Source organism: Schistocerca cancellata, chromosome 1, assembly GCF_023864275.1.
Source record: "Schistocerca cancellata isolate TAMUIC-IGC-003103 chromosome 1, iqSchCanc2.1, whole genome shotgun sequence".
NCBI classification, from domain to species: Eukaryota; Metazoa; Arthropoda; class Insecta; order Orthoptera; family Acrididae; genus Schistocerca; species Schistocerca cancellata.
This window is the reverse complement of record NC_064626.1, coordinates 451,124,403-451,141,951: the sequence shown is the minus strand read 5'-3', so window position 1 is coordinate 451,141,951 and position 17,549 is coordinate 451,124,403. Positions and strand designations below refer to the sequence as shown.

At 42.8% G+C, this 17,549-nt stretch overlaps 1 long non-coding RNA gene across 1 annotated transcript in view; it reads right to left on the bottom strand.

The window, feature by feature from the left end:
* Positions 1-536: 536 nt before the first annotated feature.
* Positions 537-17,549, bottom strand: part of LOC126161622 (uncharacterized) — a 542,501-nt gene continuing 525,488 nt past the window's right edge. Inside the window, exon 4 of the long non-coding RNA XR_007534936.1 lies at positions 537-590. This is a non-coding gene — a long non-coding RNA (uncharacterized LOC126161622). The remainder of the gene's footprint in view (positions 591-17,549) is intronic.

Here is a 17,549-nt window from a genome sequence, read left to right as displayed (position 1 = left end):
CACTGGCTTTCGTAGCGAAATGGCACGCATCGCATACTGCCCGTGGACAACCCAGTATACTTTCTTCCATCACGGAAAGAGGAGCAGTAATGTTAGGAGTGAATGACGTCTGCAGTCTTATAGAAACGAAGCAGCACTTCGATGATGTATCCAGCACCATGTAGGAAGCCGAGTACCCGTGGGCAGTGTATGTAATTCGTGGAATCGAACCCGCAGCGCCGGCGAGTTGGATGAAAGCGCTGCGCCACCTCAGATGCAGATGAAAGAAGGGCGGCCCCTGTGTAGCTGCAGTGCCTGCAGGGGTAGGGGGGGCGGGGTAGGGGGAAAGACGAGACCGCAGCTGCGACTGTTTCCTGGTCGTGTTTGTGTGTGCGTGCGGCGCCCAAGAGTCGGCCGCTAGTCACTCAAAGGGTAAACCGCCGCCGCCCTGACACTAACAAATAGACGCGCAGAGAAGTGAAACACGTGGCGCCGGGTCTTAATTTGAACACTTGTAAATACATTGTTAGTGAATGAGCCTGGCGTCCATTACTCACCGGCGGCTTCTCGGTGCGTCTGGTTTCTCTCTGGCTGCGCTGTGGAGGAGCCACCTGAAACACAAAGGGCCGCGAGGTCACAGGACGAAACAACGAGCGTGGCGGCTTGTCGGAGGTGCTGCCAGTGTAGAGAGCAGCGTGGGTCGTCTGTTAATTTCTACGTCAATAAATTAATTTGAAAGGAGAACATTTTGAAGACCAAAGTTTCGGCCTGGACTGTTGTTAAACGTGATTACTTACCATGTGAGTTGTGCAAGTCATATTGGCTATTACGGAATTGTTAACTTCTTACTCTCCTTTATCGGTAAGCACATATCTTAGAGCAAGCCATGTTGATCCAAGAACGTTGGTTGTGTTGTTACACTGTCTCTGTCTTCAGGCGCCAACATTATTAGTCGAGGTCCTTCGGAAAAAGGACGTGGAACTGAATGGTCAGAAAATTTCCATCTAGAGTTGAACTGCTGAATGCTGAATATAGATTTGCTGGAAATGTTTAATTAAGATGATGATGAGAATATTTATTGATTTTGAGAAGAATTTTGTGCAGAATTGTGATTCAAGGTAAATCTGCATACTCGTGCGTAGTTAACACTTTGTTGGAAAATTAATTGACGTAACGAGATTTGGTTGAAACATTTATTTCATGGATTGTTCGCAGACAATTCAGCTCTCCCTAGCCATACACATAGTGACATTTTCCAAGATGTACAAACTCTGGGGATCGATTGATGAAAAGATACGGAACAAAAACATTCTACTGAATTTATGTACGGAAATGCATGTTTTCCGTGTTAGAGACCATTTATCCAATCAGACGTTATTATGGAGGCTGTGGTCTAATACGCACTGTGCCGGCCGGAGTGGCCGTGCGGTTCTAGGCGCTACAGTCCGGAGCCGAGCGACCGCTACGGTCGCAGGTTCGAATCCTGCCTCGGGCATGGATGTGTGTGATGTCCTTAGGTTAGTTAGGTTTAATTAGTTCTAAGTTCTAGGCGACTGATGACCTCAGAAGTTAAGTCGCATAGTGCTCAGAGCCATTTGAACCATTTTTGAATACGCACTGTACCATGCAGCCACTGTTACAGTATACATGGTTCCCTCCAGGGGAACTTCCTCTTACGTCATGCCATAGACCCCTCTTTTGCCGTACTAATTGGTAATGTTGTGTCCGATTCACTTCTCTTGCTGATTCAACTTGTAGTCGATGTGATACAGCGTTGTACACTATGGTTCCGTATTCGAATCGAGAACTTGTCGACACGGTTTTACGGGAAAACAGATGGCAACGGGCGGCGGGCACCAAGGTTGAATCGGAGACCTGTCCCCACCACAAGAAGCACAGCTTTTAATGTTTGCAATACTGTTTAGCCTTTTTTTCTGAGATAGGGTCGCTTCAGGCAGCAGGAAATCATGAAGGATGTACCCGAATTGTTCGGACACCAAACTTGGAGGAAAATGTGATTAACACTATGGACAGCATCTGCCGTGTCGGTACCAGGCAGCTGGCCCGCCAATACACGTTAAATCAGACGACCTTGTGGAACATTCGGCATGACAATTTTACTACCCTTATGACTTACAGCGCGTGGAGGAATTACTAGCGGCAGACTTTCCACATCGGGAGCAGTTTTGTCACTGGTTTCTTCACCAGGCAACCACAATCCCTGGATGTGTGTAATTCATCCTATGCACAGATGAGCCACCTTTACGTGGAGTTGTATCTTCAACTTTCATAACAATCATCCGTGGGATACAATGCAGACTCCCCATGGTATGGTGACAGTGAATCTTCAGCGTCGGTGCAACCGGAATGTGTAGGCTGGGATAATTGGCGACCATATTCTGGGACCATCTTCCTTCCACGTCGCCTAACAGGCCGGAACTACTATCGTTCCTTGCGGGTGAATTTGCCTCCCCTACCGGAAGAACTGCCATTGACGATTTGGAGGGTTATATGGCTGTGACATGATGGTGCTTCAGCCCACTTTGCCGTTAACATCCTGACGCATCTTAATCGTGTCTCCAATGGTCGACGGATCGGACGAGGGGGTGCAGTTGCATGGCCTGCTCGTTCACCGAATCTCAACCCAAGCGATTTCTCTTCATGGGGCCACCTCAAATTATCGTGGATGCAGAGCCCATTCCAGATGTGGAGACACTGGAGCAGCACATTCGTGCTGCCTTTGACACAGTTCGGGTGCAGCCTGGCCAATGTGAACGTGTGAGACAGAACTTGCTAAGGCGCGTACACGCATGCGTTGACTCACGTGGAAACCATTTTTAATACATACTGTAACTGTGACTGCATGGTACAGTGCGTATTAGACCGCAGACTCAGTGAAAAAGTATGGTTGAATAAACATTCTCTATCATGGAAACCGTGCGTTTCCGGACATAAGTTCATTAGACCTATTTTGGTCCATATCATCTCATCGAGCAGTCCCTAGATTTTGTACACGATGGAAAAAATCACCCAGTATTTTTTAATAACCAATCTGTTAGAAATGTTCCTAAAATCTTTCATTATTGGTTCAAATGGTTCAAATGGCTCTGAGCACTATGCGAGTTAACTTCTGAGGTCATCAGTCGTCTAGAACTTAGAACTAATTAAACCTAACTAACCTAAGGACATCACACACATCCATGCCCGAGGCAGGATAAGAACCTGCGACCGCAGCGGTCGCCCGGTTCCAGACTGTAGCGCCTAGAACCGCACGGCCACCCCGGCCGGCGTTTCATTTTTGTATAAAGCCAATATTGCTCAGGGTCGTCAAGGTGAAGTGACTCTTTGCTAAAAAATTGATTAAAAAAACTCATTTGTAGAACGTCAGTACCCAAAATATTTCCATGCGAGAAATGCTACGGTGCGGCACATATCTTTTGGATATAACTTTTAGCTTCGTATTTGAAGTTAGCTTTGCAGCGGTGCTCCACTTTTGAGAGAAAAATCTTACTATACTAAGTGCAAGAACAGTTACTCAATCCATACAGAACAACGACATTACACAGTTAAGTAATGAGGTCAGATAGCTTACATTCAGTTTGGAAGTTATTCTAATTTTATACAAAGTAGCACTATGGTACTTAACATCAGAGGTCATCAGCCCCCTAGAACTTAGAACTACTTAAACCTAACTAACCAAACGACATCACACACATCCATGCCCGAGGCAGGATTCGAACCTGCGACCGTAGCAGTCGGTGCAGTTAAGACCGTGCAGAAAACATCTGGTAGCAAATTATGTAACTTGTTTGCTAGAAGGCGGCTTGACGCAGAAAAAAAAAACAAAAAAAGAAAAAAAAACAAAGATGCCGTAGTGGGTACGTATTTAAGTACGAATGCATTCCACATCTGACCTTATAGCCCCAACACCCTACAGCTTTCACCACATACGCTGAAGTCGATTAAAATCATATATATATGATTTTATGTGGAGAAAGTTAATTACTGTCGTCATCCCTGCACTTCTCCTACAGTCTTTCTCTATCATGTTGAAAAAAACTGAATATGCAATCATAATTAATTTAGAAGACGGGAACGCTATAAGGGGTTCGCTGTTAGACGGATCTTGAGTAAACCACCAGTCATCCTCCTCTCAGAATACGGCATCCAACAGGTCATTTCAGTTTTTTTACTATGTCATACTTAGTAGGGAGTATGGACTAAGTGCACCTCTGAAAGTCGTACGTATGGATGCAACACATGTTCTAGACGTTAACAGTATTTCTCTGGCAGGCCTCATCTCAGTACTAGTAGCCGCTAACATTATGTGTCTGGCCAAAAATGCTTATCCAGTACGTTACGATCTCACTCGATGACCCCAGTACCACCAATAATATGACCACCACCACCGATGGGGACTCAAACTATGATGTTCCTCTAATTGTCCTGATCTCGTATCTGCTTCGCCATATTAATTGTACCAAACGGAAGAAGAGACAACTACTACTACGACCAAGGCTACAAGCTTCAGCAGCGAAGAGCCGTACCATCATCACCACCATCCCCATTAACATCGAAAGCAACACCCTGTAATATCGTAATAATTTTGAAGCATTCCGTTTTATCATCTCTTCCATTTCTGAGGCAAGACTTGTCTGTAAGAGTGAAAAGCAGGCCGGCCCCTGCTATTAGCGGTAGGTGCAGAATGCTGACGCTATGCCAGACAGCTGGCGATCGCCGCTACAGCTCACTGCGCATTCCGCGCCTTGGCCAACTTTCCGCCGCTTCAACATTCCATCCAGCTTCCTCTCCCAAGTTATTCTGCCTTCATGTTAGTAGGAATGCCAAACACTCTTGTGTGTGTGTGTGTGGTGTAGGCGTGTTTCTATGTGTTTGTGTGGTGTAGTGTGGAATGAGTACTTCGTTATTGCATCGAGTTTTTCTCAAGTTAAGAGTATGTAAAATGACAGAAACATTTTAGGAAAAGAAACGATACAGAGTACAAAAAGTCTAGCATTTATTACGAGTACCGTATAAGCGTTGGAGATATTTATGGGATATTTCCTAAAGGTTCGCAAAGTGACGTCTACTTGTTCAACAAACTTCGGAACTGTTTACAGATTCTATTAGAAGAAAACAGATTGTTATTTACTGCATATCAATCGTGATTACGATGGCGGATCATAAGAGTGTGCATCATTGTGGGTGCTGTGTCGTACTGTCATAAAAGTACTGTTAAATAATGGGGGGGGGGGAGAAGGAGGAATCTATTAAAATTAAGTTTAAAAGGTGCTCACACTCGTATCAAATTTCAGCACAGCCGTCCTTGACCGAAAACAGCGCTTATCGGCCGAACACTTAAATATTACATAATCGAAGCCATGACGTCTTTGGGTACGTGATACTTTTAATGTAATGAAGAAAGACACTGTCTGGATCACATTTTATGTTTATTCGGATTACCGTTTACGCTCTTTATTTTCAGATCATCAGATTTATATATAATTGTTCCAAACAGGCTGAAGTTTCAGCTTAGTTGAGATTTATATGAACCTTCGCCTGCTGACGAAGTGCAATTCACAGTAATTAGTTATGGATCTGAAAATGACCTGCAAATAAATGTCAAACCCTGTAATCCGAATAAAAAGAAATACTGACGAAGGCGGTGACTGTCTGGCTTCGCTAAAATCTTAATTGTGCAGTTAATTAGTTTTCTGTTTACTTGCGACCACGGCTCTACAGTACTTCAGAAAGGATAGCGGGTTCAGACATACTACGCCAGTTTGAAGTGACAGATGTAACATCCACAGTTACTCAAAAACCAGTTACACTTTAAGAACATGCTCTGTTCTCAAAAGACTTATAAAAGCAAGATTGTTTAATTATTATTTCTCCTCCTAACTCACTTTGAAATGCGTCAACGCATATTCCTATTGAGACACTGTCCTCGTGAGAACTGTGTTTACCAAAACTAGACATAGTTGTCTCACTGGGAATTCCGCGATCGTTCAATAAGTAAAATATGGAGTTTCAGTCTTCGATCGCTATTCTTTATTTTCAATTACCGGTTTCGGGCTAGCTGCCCATCTTCAGATCATATGTTGTAGTTACAGAGTAACTTGTCCGTACAGAACACACTGTTCACTGTCATAAGTAAAGTAAATTTACTTATGACAGTGAACAGTGAAACCGGTAATTGAAAATAAAGAATAGCGATCGAAGACTGAAACTCCATATTTTAACTATGTTTACAATTCCATGTGCGTAATAAGACAGCAGTCTTCGTCAGTTGCATAAAAACGTAGCGCTTCACTAAAAATGTAAATGTAGTACAGCATTGTTGATTGGGATATCCCATGGGTTTGGTCCAACTACCAGTCGCACCTTGGCGCCCTTCCTTGCGGATATGCGAGAGTTGTGTCGTACGTGTAATGGATGCACGTATTGTGTAGTGTTATTTTGGTGATGGATAACGATAGTGGTGATGATGATGATCATGAGAGAAGGAAGAGGACGAAATGCGTTGCCGGCCGGTAGCCTACTCCTGTCGCAGACCACGCAGGGGCCCGCCGAGCTTAACGTCGTTATTCGGCGGACGGATTACCGTCAGCAGCGTCACGCGTGCCCACTTCATGGGACACTGCGGAGAGGTTCGGAATTTAATCCAGCAAATTGGCGCAATGACTGGTGATCAGGAACCTTACTGCACCACTCCCCCCCCCCCCACCCCCCGTCCCAGCGTAGTACTGGAAGAGAAGATTTCATTCACCACCAGAATTCGAACTGGTTTACGTCAAAGACGAGCACCAACGCGGGGCGGGCTCTTGACTAAAACGGGAACGTTCTCGACTGTCACATGTGATGGGCGCGCAGTGGAAAATATTTACACAGATGACAGATTCCACAGCAGTTTTGACACCCACAGTGTTTATAATACGGGTGAGTGAATACATTCTTAGACATCTGGTGTGCCACATTGTTCTCTTGTTAGTGAAGTGCTACGTTGTTATATATATAGGGTGTAGCGAAATTAGCGCACTCGGGCTTCACAGTGCGACTCCTCACATGCCAGTGATAAAAAAATGTCTGTCACAAAATTTCGTCCGGATAGTATATCCGGTAGAAAAAGGACATTAAAGAGTGGCAATCTGGAAAAACTGTAACCACATGTACGGTAACTACCTCTGTCAGGGCGTATTATTTACGCTGTACAGTTGCTGCAGTGGATGGTTAGCATGCAGGAAGGCGGTGGTTCGATCCTGGGTTGGGGCGAATTCTTTTTTATATGCTGATTTCTTTCTGACATTTCGTACTGTAATACACACCATTACTTACGTCACATGTTTCCTAAATTTGCAACATTTTGTAACGCTGACAAATAAGAAATACACAGTTGAAAAAAAATTACTTGTCATAGGACAGAGTAACTACAAAAACAATATCTATTTCGCGATGCTAAAGATGATAACACGCGTCCATATTTCAACGCCTGATGTGCTGCCCAGATGAAAATAAGCATTAATGGCTTGCTCATGTCACATGTATTTGCAGGTACTAAGCAATCGTAAAACACACTACTCCTAATAATTATTAGGCTGCAAGTGAAGTAAATACCGATGTAATGTTGTTCAGTACACTGTCCTCAGTCACCAATAGAAATATATGCACGTATTCATCTAACTTCAAGTATATGTAAGCCTATAATTAAAAATGTATGCTACTGACAGGTGCTAACTAAACCGCAAAAGTTTTTGAAAATTCTCTGTAGTAATAAATGGTTCTCTTCAAGTACGAGCAGGTAATCCAGCAAAATATTATTCTTCACCTTGAGTCAAATTATTCCGAAAGCCCCCTTCTAACTTCGAAGCAGGCAAAAATAAATGAGAAACCCATAACAAATGTGGTTAAACTCTACTGGCTAAGCCATGTCTCCACAGCTGCATCAAGACGTCTTCCGACTCTAGTGTTACGGGTTGCCAGGATATAACTGTAGCATTGCACGCGCTGTAAGCTATGGTAGATTCTCAAGTACCGCGGCGATTGCAAGTTTAGAATACTTACTCGAAAGGAACGCTTCTTATTGTCTTCGATGATGTAGAGCCACAGTTACGCAACATTTTTTGAAAGAGTAAATCGCCATTTGGGCTGTGTGTTACCTAATTTATCTTCTGCACTAAGTAGCTTCCGGATTTTGTGCCATTATCAAGTACAGTGCTAAGAGAGGTTAGACCATTATTATGTCATATCTGTTAAGACCGTCCGAAGAAGGTGGGCTGCCTTGCATATATGACATAGTGAGGGTCTAACAACTTATAGCATTTACTTGATAATGGCATAAAAGCCGAAATCTATATAGTACAGAAGTAAACATAGTAATGCATATGTGCCGTGCACCCACGTTTAATTTCGCGTGATTCTCGCGTATTTAAAATCCCTCTGGCCGCATGAGCGCACGGAACGTTACTGTCGCCGGTAGAGGGCAGGTCGGAGAAGAAAGTAGTGAAGTGCTGCCTCTACCTGGAGAAAAGGGGAGTGTGACACGGGCGGCGAGGAGCGCAAGTGAGGCTGCATGTTGTGGCCAAGCGTCTGCCGTGGCCCGTTGGCAAGAGTTGTGCCTTCTTACTTCACTGCGGGTTTGGCAGGGGCCGAGTGTTGGTCGCTGCCGTGAACATTGCTCGTTAAAAGCTACTTCCGCAGGACGCACAGTATTCGGCGTGTCCTCTACTACTGGAGTTGAAAGCAGTTTGCGTCCATTGTCGTGCCGGGCTAGGTGATGATATTTGGTTTGTGGGGCGCTCAACTGCGGGGTTATCCAGAGGCAGAAACGCTACCACTAGACCACGAGCCACAGACGCCGGGTGGGAGTCCGGTGTTACCTTTGCAAGTACTAGACGCGTTGGCCTCCGACTGCGAGTAATCTTCCTTAAGTCCTTCTATCTGCGCGTTTGTCAATGGGCACTGGATTTTACGAGAAATCAGGGTGAGCATCCGTTTAGTGTGCACGTCACTTGGTGTCGCGTGGTTGACTCTTACCCTGGTTGCCCGTTGTTATATATATAAATGTGTTATTTATGAAGGTTTTGGCTGGTACTACTTGAGTTCAGTTCTGTCACTGTTGTGGGCTTGTGGCTCTACATCATCGAAGACAATAAGAAGCGTTCCTTTCGAGTAAGTTTTCTAAACTTGCAATCGCCGTGGTACTTGAGAATCTACCATAGCTTACAGCGCGTGCAATGCTACAGTTATATCCTAGCAACCCGTAACACTGGAATCGGAAGACGTCTTGATGCAGCTGTGGCTGCGTGTTGTGGCCAAGCGTCTGCCGTGGCCCGTTGGCAAGAATCTAAGAGTATAGAATGCAGATGTAGTTCTTCTGATTTAGGAATTTTACTTTATAGTCAGTGAAAATTGTTTAATGTATCTGCATTATTTCTGAGGCATTTCTATAGTTACCTGTTGGCTACAGCTGTTTACAAATTGTTTGCATCTACAAAAACAAAGAAAACAAATATCTAAAGGAAAATTTTATGCCTCAATAATAAGTCACTGCTGCAAAATACTAACACGAATTTTTTACAAACGAATGGAAAAGCTAGTAGAAGCCGATCTCGGGGAAGATCAGTTTGGATTCCGTAGAAATACTGGAACACGTGAGGCAATACTGACCTTACGACTTATCTTAGAAGAAAGATTAAGGAAAGGCAAACCTACGTTTCTAGCATTTGTAGACTTAGAGAAAGCTTTTGACAATGTTGACTGGAATACTCTCTTTCAAATTCTGAAGGTGGCAGGGGTAAAATACAGGGAGCGAAAGGCTATTTACAATTTGTACAGAAACCAGATGGCAGTTATAAGAGTCGAGGGACATGAAAGGGAAGCAGTTATTGGGAAGGGAGTAAGACAGGGTTGTAGCCTCTCCCCGATGTTATTCAATCTGTATATTGAGCAAGCAGTAAAGGAAACAAAAGAAAAATTCGGAGTAGGTATTAAAATCCATGGAGAAGAAATAAAAACTTTGAGGTTCACCGATGACATTGTAATTCTGTCAGAGACAGCAAAGGACTTGGAAGAGCAGTTGAACGGAATGGATAGCGTCTTGAAAGGAGGATATAAGATGAACATCAACAAAAGCAAAACGAGGATAATGGAATGTAGTCGAATTAAGTCGGGTGATGCTGAGGGAATTAGATTAGGAAATGAGACACTTAAAGTAGTAAAGGAGTTTTGCTATTTGGGGAGCAAAATAACTTATGATGGTCGAAGTAGAGAGGATATAAAATGTAGACTGGCAATGGCGAGCAAAGCGTTTCTGAAGAAGAGAAATTTGTTAACATCGAGTATAGATTTAAGTGTCAAGAAGTCATTTCTGAAAGTATTTGTATGGAGTGTAGCCATGTATGGAAGTGAAACATGGACGATAAATAGTTTGGACAAGAAGAGAATAGAAGCTTTCGAAATGTGGTGCTACAGAAGAATGTTGAAGATTAGATGGGTAGATCACATAACTAATGAGGAGGTATTGAATAGGATTGGGGAGAAGGGAACTTTGTGGCACAACTTGACCAGAAGAAGGGATCGGTTGGTAGGACATGTTCTGAGGCATCAAGGGATCACCAATTTAGTATTGGAGGGCAGCGTGGAGGGTAAAAATCGTAGAAGGAGACCAAGGGATGAATACACTAAGCAGATTCAGAAGGATGTAGGTTGCAGTAGGTACTGGGAGATGAAGAAGCTTGCACAGGATAGAGTAGCATGGAGAGCTGCATCAAACCAGTCTCAGGACTGAAGACCACAACAACAATAATCATGTCAAAGTTTCTTGCGTAACGTTCGTACTTTTCTGCATTTGCAGTATGTTTAATTTTTGCTAAATAATTAACGAGTTTTCTCTGTGTTACAGGATAGGTGACTGTATCTCTTGTTAACTGTGGTCTAGTTAACGATCCCTGTGTAACACGATTGAAATTGTTAACGAAGGTTTCTAGTAGTGTGGTAGCTGCAACCGCCGTCCTATGTTAGTAGAGAAGGAGGAATTATTGCTACTGGCGTTGCCTCTGCCACCGCCTTTATCATCATACATTTTAACCACATTTTTCAGTCATTTTGGCTACTGCGAACGCAATGGCGTTTTGATAATTACTGGCAATAGCCGAAGCTTAATATTTGTGACATATTCATTTGATCATATGTTTTGCTGTTTGTAATGTAAATGTATTTTTACTTCATTTAATATTCTTTACTAAAAGGAAGTGATTTTTATACTGTTGCCGTTTTGAGGTGTTTGCTTTCATCTGTGTTAGTGAAATTTCGTCGTTTCAGTTCTGGAGGCAATTTATTAATGTTATTCTTAGATTTTTGTTTTTAAAAATAAATTCCTTAACGTTGTTAGAAGCGTTAATAAATTCATTATGGGTCAGTACCTTTCCCCTCAACACCAGCTCCCTGCCGCATTACAACACAGTCAGATGGCGATTTACTCTTAACCCTTTAGCTGCCGCAGCTGCGCGTCCGGATGGCTGTGTCGAGAGCGCCCTTGAAGCCGCTTAAGCCGTTTTACCTGCGCTATAGCCGTCTCCGCGTGCTGATGTCTCATGCTGAGCTCTTCGCTCGGCCGCCCTCGCCCTGTGCTGTCTATTTCTAGAGCCAGGGCGGTTGCGCCTATCTGGCGGTCTGAGTGTGATCACCGACGTTACAAATATACGCAATGTGTCTGGCTATTTATTTCACAGCTTGGAGTGAATTGCTCGACGGATATAATGTACATGGAAACTGACTGTGCTGCTAAGATGAAACTCCTCATCAACGGCTTTCTTTCATTTGGAATTAGTTCTTGCGAATCAACCTAAGGTCTCTGTATACATCTGCGTTTTCTTTGACATCCACTTCTTATCAGGTTTTTGTACGTAACGATGTAGACTCTGGAGAATCCGTAACGATCAAACGTTCACATTCGTCTGTAGTAGCTCAATAATTATTGAATTATAATTCGTCTGCAGACAACTTTCGAGGGAAAAGTCTGGATGCTGAGATACACTTTCCAAGCTAATCACTACATTTTGAGCTCATTAACCCAATAAACTAAATCAGGAAAACTAAAAAACCAAAAAGTCTACGTTTCTTAATTCCTTTTATACGCGACGCAATTGTTATTATACAACAGAAGTAAACGATGATGTGTAACTTTACATATACGTACATCAAAAAAAGTTTTGTACCACCCCGGTTCCCATAACTCCTGAAGATAGACGTTGACTGTGGATATTGTACCACAGACACAGTCCCTTCAACTGTTCAGTGATGTCATTAAGCCCACCCGAAGTTACAAACAACCATGCATGAGCAGCGCCTATTGGATGGAGGGTGCCCGACAGCCGATCAGTTCCAGTCATTCCACCAGGAAGGATGTACACGGTTCGTGTAGTCTAGTTCAGCAATACCGCAGTTCGATCGCGTTCGCATTCTTACTTTGTGCCAGGTAGGGGTATCAACAAGGGAAGTGTCCAGGCGTCTCGGAGTGAACCAGAGCGACGTTGTTGGAGGAGAAGCAGAGAGACAGGAACTGTCGATGACATGTCTCGCTCAGGCCGCCCATGGGCCACCACCGCAGTGGATGACCGCTACCTACGGATTATGACTCGGAGGAACCCTGATAGCATCGCCACCCTGTTGAATAACGCTTTTAGTGCAGCCACAGGACGTCGTGTTACGACTCAAACTGCGCGCAGTATTCTGCATGATGCGCAACTTCACTCCTGGCGTCCATAGCGAGGTCCGTCTTTGCAGCCACGACACCATGCAGCGCGATACAGATGGGCCCAACAACACGCTGCATGGACCGCTCGGGATTGGTATCACGTTCACCGTTCACTTCACGGATGAGTGTCGCATATGCCTTCAACCAATCATCGGAGACATGTTTGGAGCAACCTGGTCAGGCTGAACGCCTCAGACACACAGTTCAGCAGGTGCAGCAAGGTGAAAGTTTCCTGCTGTTTTGGGGTGGCATTATGTGGGGACGACCTACGCCACTGGTGGTCTTGGAAGGCGCCGTAACGACTGTACGATACGTGTATGTCATCCTCAGACCGATAGTGCAACCATATCGGCAGCATATTGGCAAGACATTCGTTTTGATGGACGACAATTGGCGCCTCCATCGTATACATCTTGTGAATGACTTCCTTCAGTATAACGACATCGCTTGACTAGAGTGGCCAGCATGTTCTCCAGACATGAACCCTATCGAACGACGTGACCCACCAACCACTCTGAGGGATCTACGCCGAATCGCCCTTGAGGAGTTGGATACTCCGGAGCAACAGTGCCTTGATGAACCTGTGGATAGTATGCCACGACGGACACAGGCTTGCATCAACGCAAGAGGACGTGCTACTTGGTATTAGAGGTACCGGTGTGTAGAGCAATCCGGACCACCACCTCTGAATGTGTCGCAGTATGGTGGTATAACATGCAATGTGTGGTTTTCATGAGCAATGAAAAGGGCGGAAATGATGTTCATGTTGATCTATATTTCAATTTTCTGTACAGGTTCCGGACCTCTCTGAACCGAGGTGTTGCAAAACACTTTTAATGTGTGTGTACATAATACTGATCAATATATAAAATGTATAATATCTATAATAATATATATATAATACTGAGCAACAAGAGTGACATACAAAAAAGATGGAAGACATACTTTTCACTATTACTCAGCTGCAATGTTCCACAGTCTTACTTTCAATTTGTAGATCCTGATACAGTCGATGTACAGGTTATCACCCCATCAGTAAATAAGATACAACAAGCCATTAAGAAATTAAAGAATAACAAGCCTAGTGTTTGAAGACCAGATATACGCTAGGTTATTAAATCTTTAATAGAAACAATTTGGAAGACAGAAACCATACCTGCAGACTGGAAAACAGCAATTACATGCCCCATATTTAAGAAGAAAGATCCCCTCATGTACGATAAGCATAGAAGAATTGGATGTTACTTATAAAATAATAACTACGTGCCTATTAAACAGACTGATCCCAAATTCTGAAGAATTAATTGGTGACAAGCAATACGATTTCCGCCGAAACAGATCCGCATTAGACCATCTTTTCACTTTAAGACGGACAACGCAAAAGGCGTGCGAATTCGCTGTGGATGTACAAATGTAACTTGTATATTTCAAAAAAGGCCTGCGATAGCATACACCGAGAGACACTTCTAAATATAATGTGGGAATTTGAAATACATCAAAGCTAATCAGATTAATTAAAATCTGTACAGATGAAACTATGTCGTATCAAGACACCTGTAGGAAAAGCAGAAAATTTTAAGGTGTTCACTGGACTGAGATAAGGAGACGCCATTTCACCTTCTTTATTTAACCTCGTCTTAGAGAAGATCGAGAGAGAATTTAGTAAAACTAAACCACAACGGATCCCAATGCAGGAGATGAACATTACTAGACTTGTCTACACAAATGATGTAGCATTAATAAGTAGTTATAAAACAAAATTAACCAAAATAATGCAGAATTGTTACAAAATTTCTGAGAAATCAGGATTACATGTTAATGAAGAAAAGATAGAATATCTGGTCCTAAGTAAGAAAAACCAAAGTGATGCACCTTTGGCTGTAGATGGATTTCACTTTCAAAACAGTTGAACGCTTCAAGTACTTAGGGAGTCTGTTTAGTAACAATAATGGAATGGATATAGAGGTAGATACCCGTCTAGCAACAGCGAAAATAACACTCTTTAGTTTTATTAAAATCTTACAGAGAGAATCACGTAGCACTAACTTCAAAATCCGATGGTATCAATCGTCCATTATACCAGCAACATTATACGGATTTGAAGCATTAATTTTTAGAAAGTAATGTGAAGGAAAAATGGTAACATTTGGAAGTAAAATACTAAGAACAATTTTGGTCCTGTGTGTGATGAAGACAACATGGAATTGAGGATAAGAAAAATTGCAGAATTAAGAGAGCTGTACAAACACCGTAAATCAGTAAATGCGCTAAAGAAGAGAAGTCCGAACTGGGCAGGATATATAGGAAGAATGACAGATAACAGAGTAGCGAAAATAGCATTCGGAAGGACGATAGATGTAACGAGAGGAAGAGGAAGACTCAGAAGTAGGTGAAGAGGTAACACCCGGGAGAAACACGAACGAACACTGAATGCACAAACAGTGCACTCAACAGAAGGAAATGGAAGAGGCTTGTAGAGCAGGCTTGTGGTCGATAAGGCCCTTGCCTCTTTTAAATAAAATTATATATATTCGTAACATCTCTGTATAAAAAATGAATTGCCATGCGTTGTCTCACTAAAACTCAAAAATGACTTAACCGATTTGGATGATCCTTTTTCTTGCGTTCATAATTGTTAAGGCAAGGTTTGCATGAAAGTAAAGTTTAGAAAACTTGCCTAGAAAATTGGAAAATTCTGGAAATACTGAAAGAGCTATTTTCTATGGGATTTTTTTACGATTTTCGTTATTCACGATTAAAACAATTGATATGATATGCATTAATTTTGTTTATTACGGCCTTGGACTTGAAGCATCCAGTCTGTGCTCGTCAGCACAGACTGGATGTTTCACATGTTCGTACGTAAGGCGTTTGCCAGCAAAGTAATTCATCTGGAGAGGCTCTTCAAGCTAGATAATTTGTGCTTTTATTTATTTCCTTTTATTTTTATTTATTTTTTAATTTTATTTAATATTTTTACCCTGTTATAGTGCAATGGCGAAGTTAATGTTTTTTATTTTTTACTTACTTTTTTTATTTTTTATTCTTTTAATTTTTAAATAATTTTTTCAGAAGTTAAGGCTTCATTTCATTCTCCAGAATAGCATCTTGGGTAAAAGTTCTTCTTTCTGAGGTATGTTTCAGAACATGGCGCAACACACAAGGGTACACTGCATGCTCATATTTCGTTTCTCTTCGCACATTCCGTAGCAGCATCTACGCCATAGTCCGTGTTTCTTGGACTGATCACTTGAAATGACATTTGGAAAGTGCCTTCCAGCAAAGCGCAGAGGATTCTCGTCATCAGAGGATCTTTCTTTCCTATCTCTTTTCCGTTCTGTGGCAAATTTTTCCAAAAGTTCTCGTACCGCACATAAATGAAAATCTGCTAATGGTATTTTTCTCCCTCATTGATGCAAAGATCCAACTGATCTTAACAGCATGTCAGAGCGGTCTACTGCACCCATACTTGTATTGTACTCGACAACAAATTGCGCCATTAGTATTTTGTGAAGAATCATCATTATCACTACAGTCACTGAAGGTGCCACACTCACTGACACTGTAACCGCTTGTGAGTACCTCCAGTCTCTCTTCGTCAGTGCAACCAAGCCTGCATGGCGTTTGTTTGTGAACTTAAAAGTGATACCACTCTAAAAATCCTGATGAACAGGAAGAAGGCTAATCGACATCATAGAAGCAGAATGCAGATGATCACACGAGCCAACTAGCATGAATATCGTACAGCAATTGTGAAATCCGACAGAAATACCACTGAGTGGCTATACATTCCACAGGAGCACAGGTAGCGGAACAGGCTAATCATAAATGCTGTCATTAGATCGATGTATAATAATACAGTTCAGTTAGCGATGTCATTTTAAGGTGAGTGTCGAAACAAAACGAAACAAATTGCTTGGTTCAAATGGCTCTGAGCACTATGGGACTCAACTGCTGTGGTCATAAGTCCCCTAGAACTTAGAACTACTTAAACCTAACTAACCTAAGGACATCACACACATCCATGCCCGAGGCAGGATTCGAACCTGCGACCGTAGCGGTCGTGCGGTTCCAGAGTGTAGCGCCTTTAACCGCTCGGCCACTCCGGCCGGCAAACAAATTGCAAATATTATATTTCTGAGCAGTTGAATTATTACAAACATGATATTGTACTTTACAGTAATAAAATTTGACCCACAGAAGATGACACATTGGTGTCGAAACATGTCTGGGTAAATATAAGAAATTAATTGTGTTTGCATAAGGCTGATTTCCAAAACCACCCAGTTTTTAAATCGCAAACACGGAATAAAGAAAAGAGGAGCTTCAAAGCTTAGTAAAATAAATAGCACTACAACGGTAGCGATCCTGCCGTTCGTCACTAATGGGCAGCGCGTGGTGCATGCTGAGCAGCGGCTGGCAGAAAGCGCGCTGGCTCCACATCGAACCCAGGACCTTTTCAGACAGATTAGAATGTGAGGTGGTGGCACACATTGGGTGGCCTCGCCTCAGTGGATGCAGTTCGAGGACCTGAATCATCAGCGGTAGAGGACGGCTAGATCAGCGGCTTCACGGAGCTGTTAACGCTCCTCAACAAATGGATCGCATGGAGAGCTCACCAGGTAGCAAGATGGCGAAGGAATGCTGCTATCGGCTGAGCTAGGAGCATTTCTGATTGTTGTTTTTAATGGGAGTCTTTTACTACAGTAAATGGCAATGCATTTTCAAGAAAAGTATCACACCCACCTCTATCTAGCCTTGCACTCACTTATTTTTGCCAGTAAGAAGTGACTCAGATCGAGTCTTCCTTCATCTG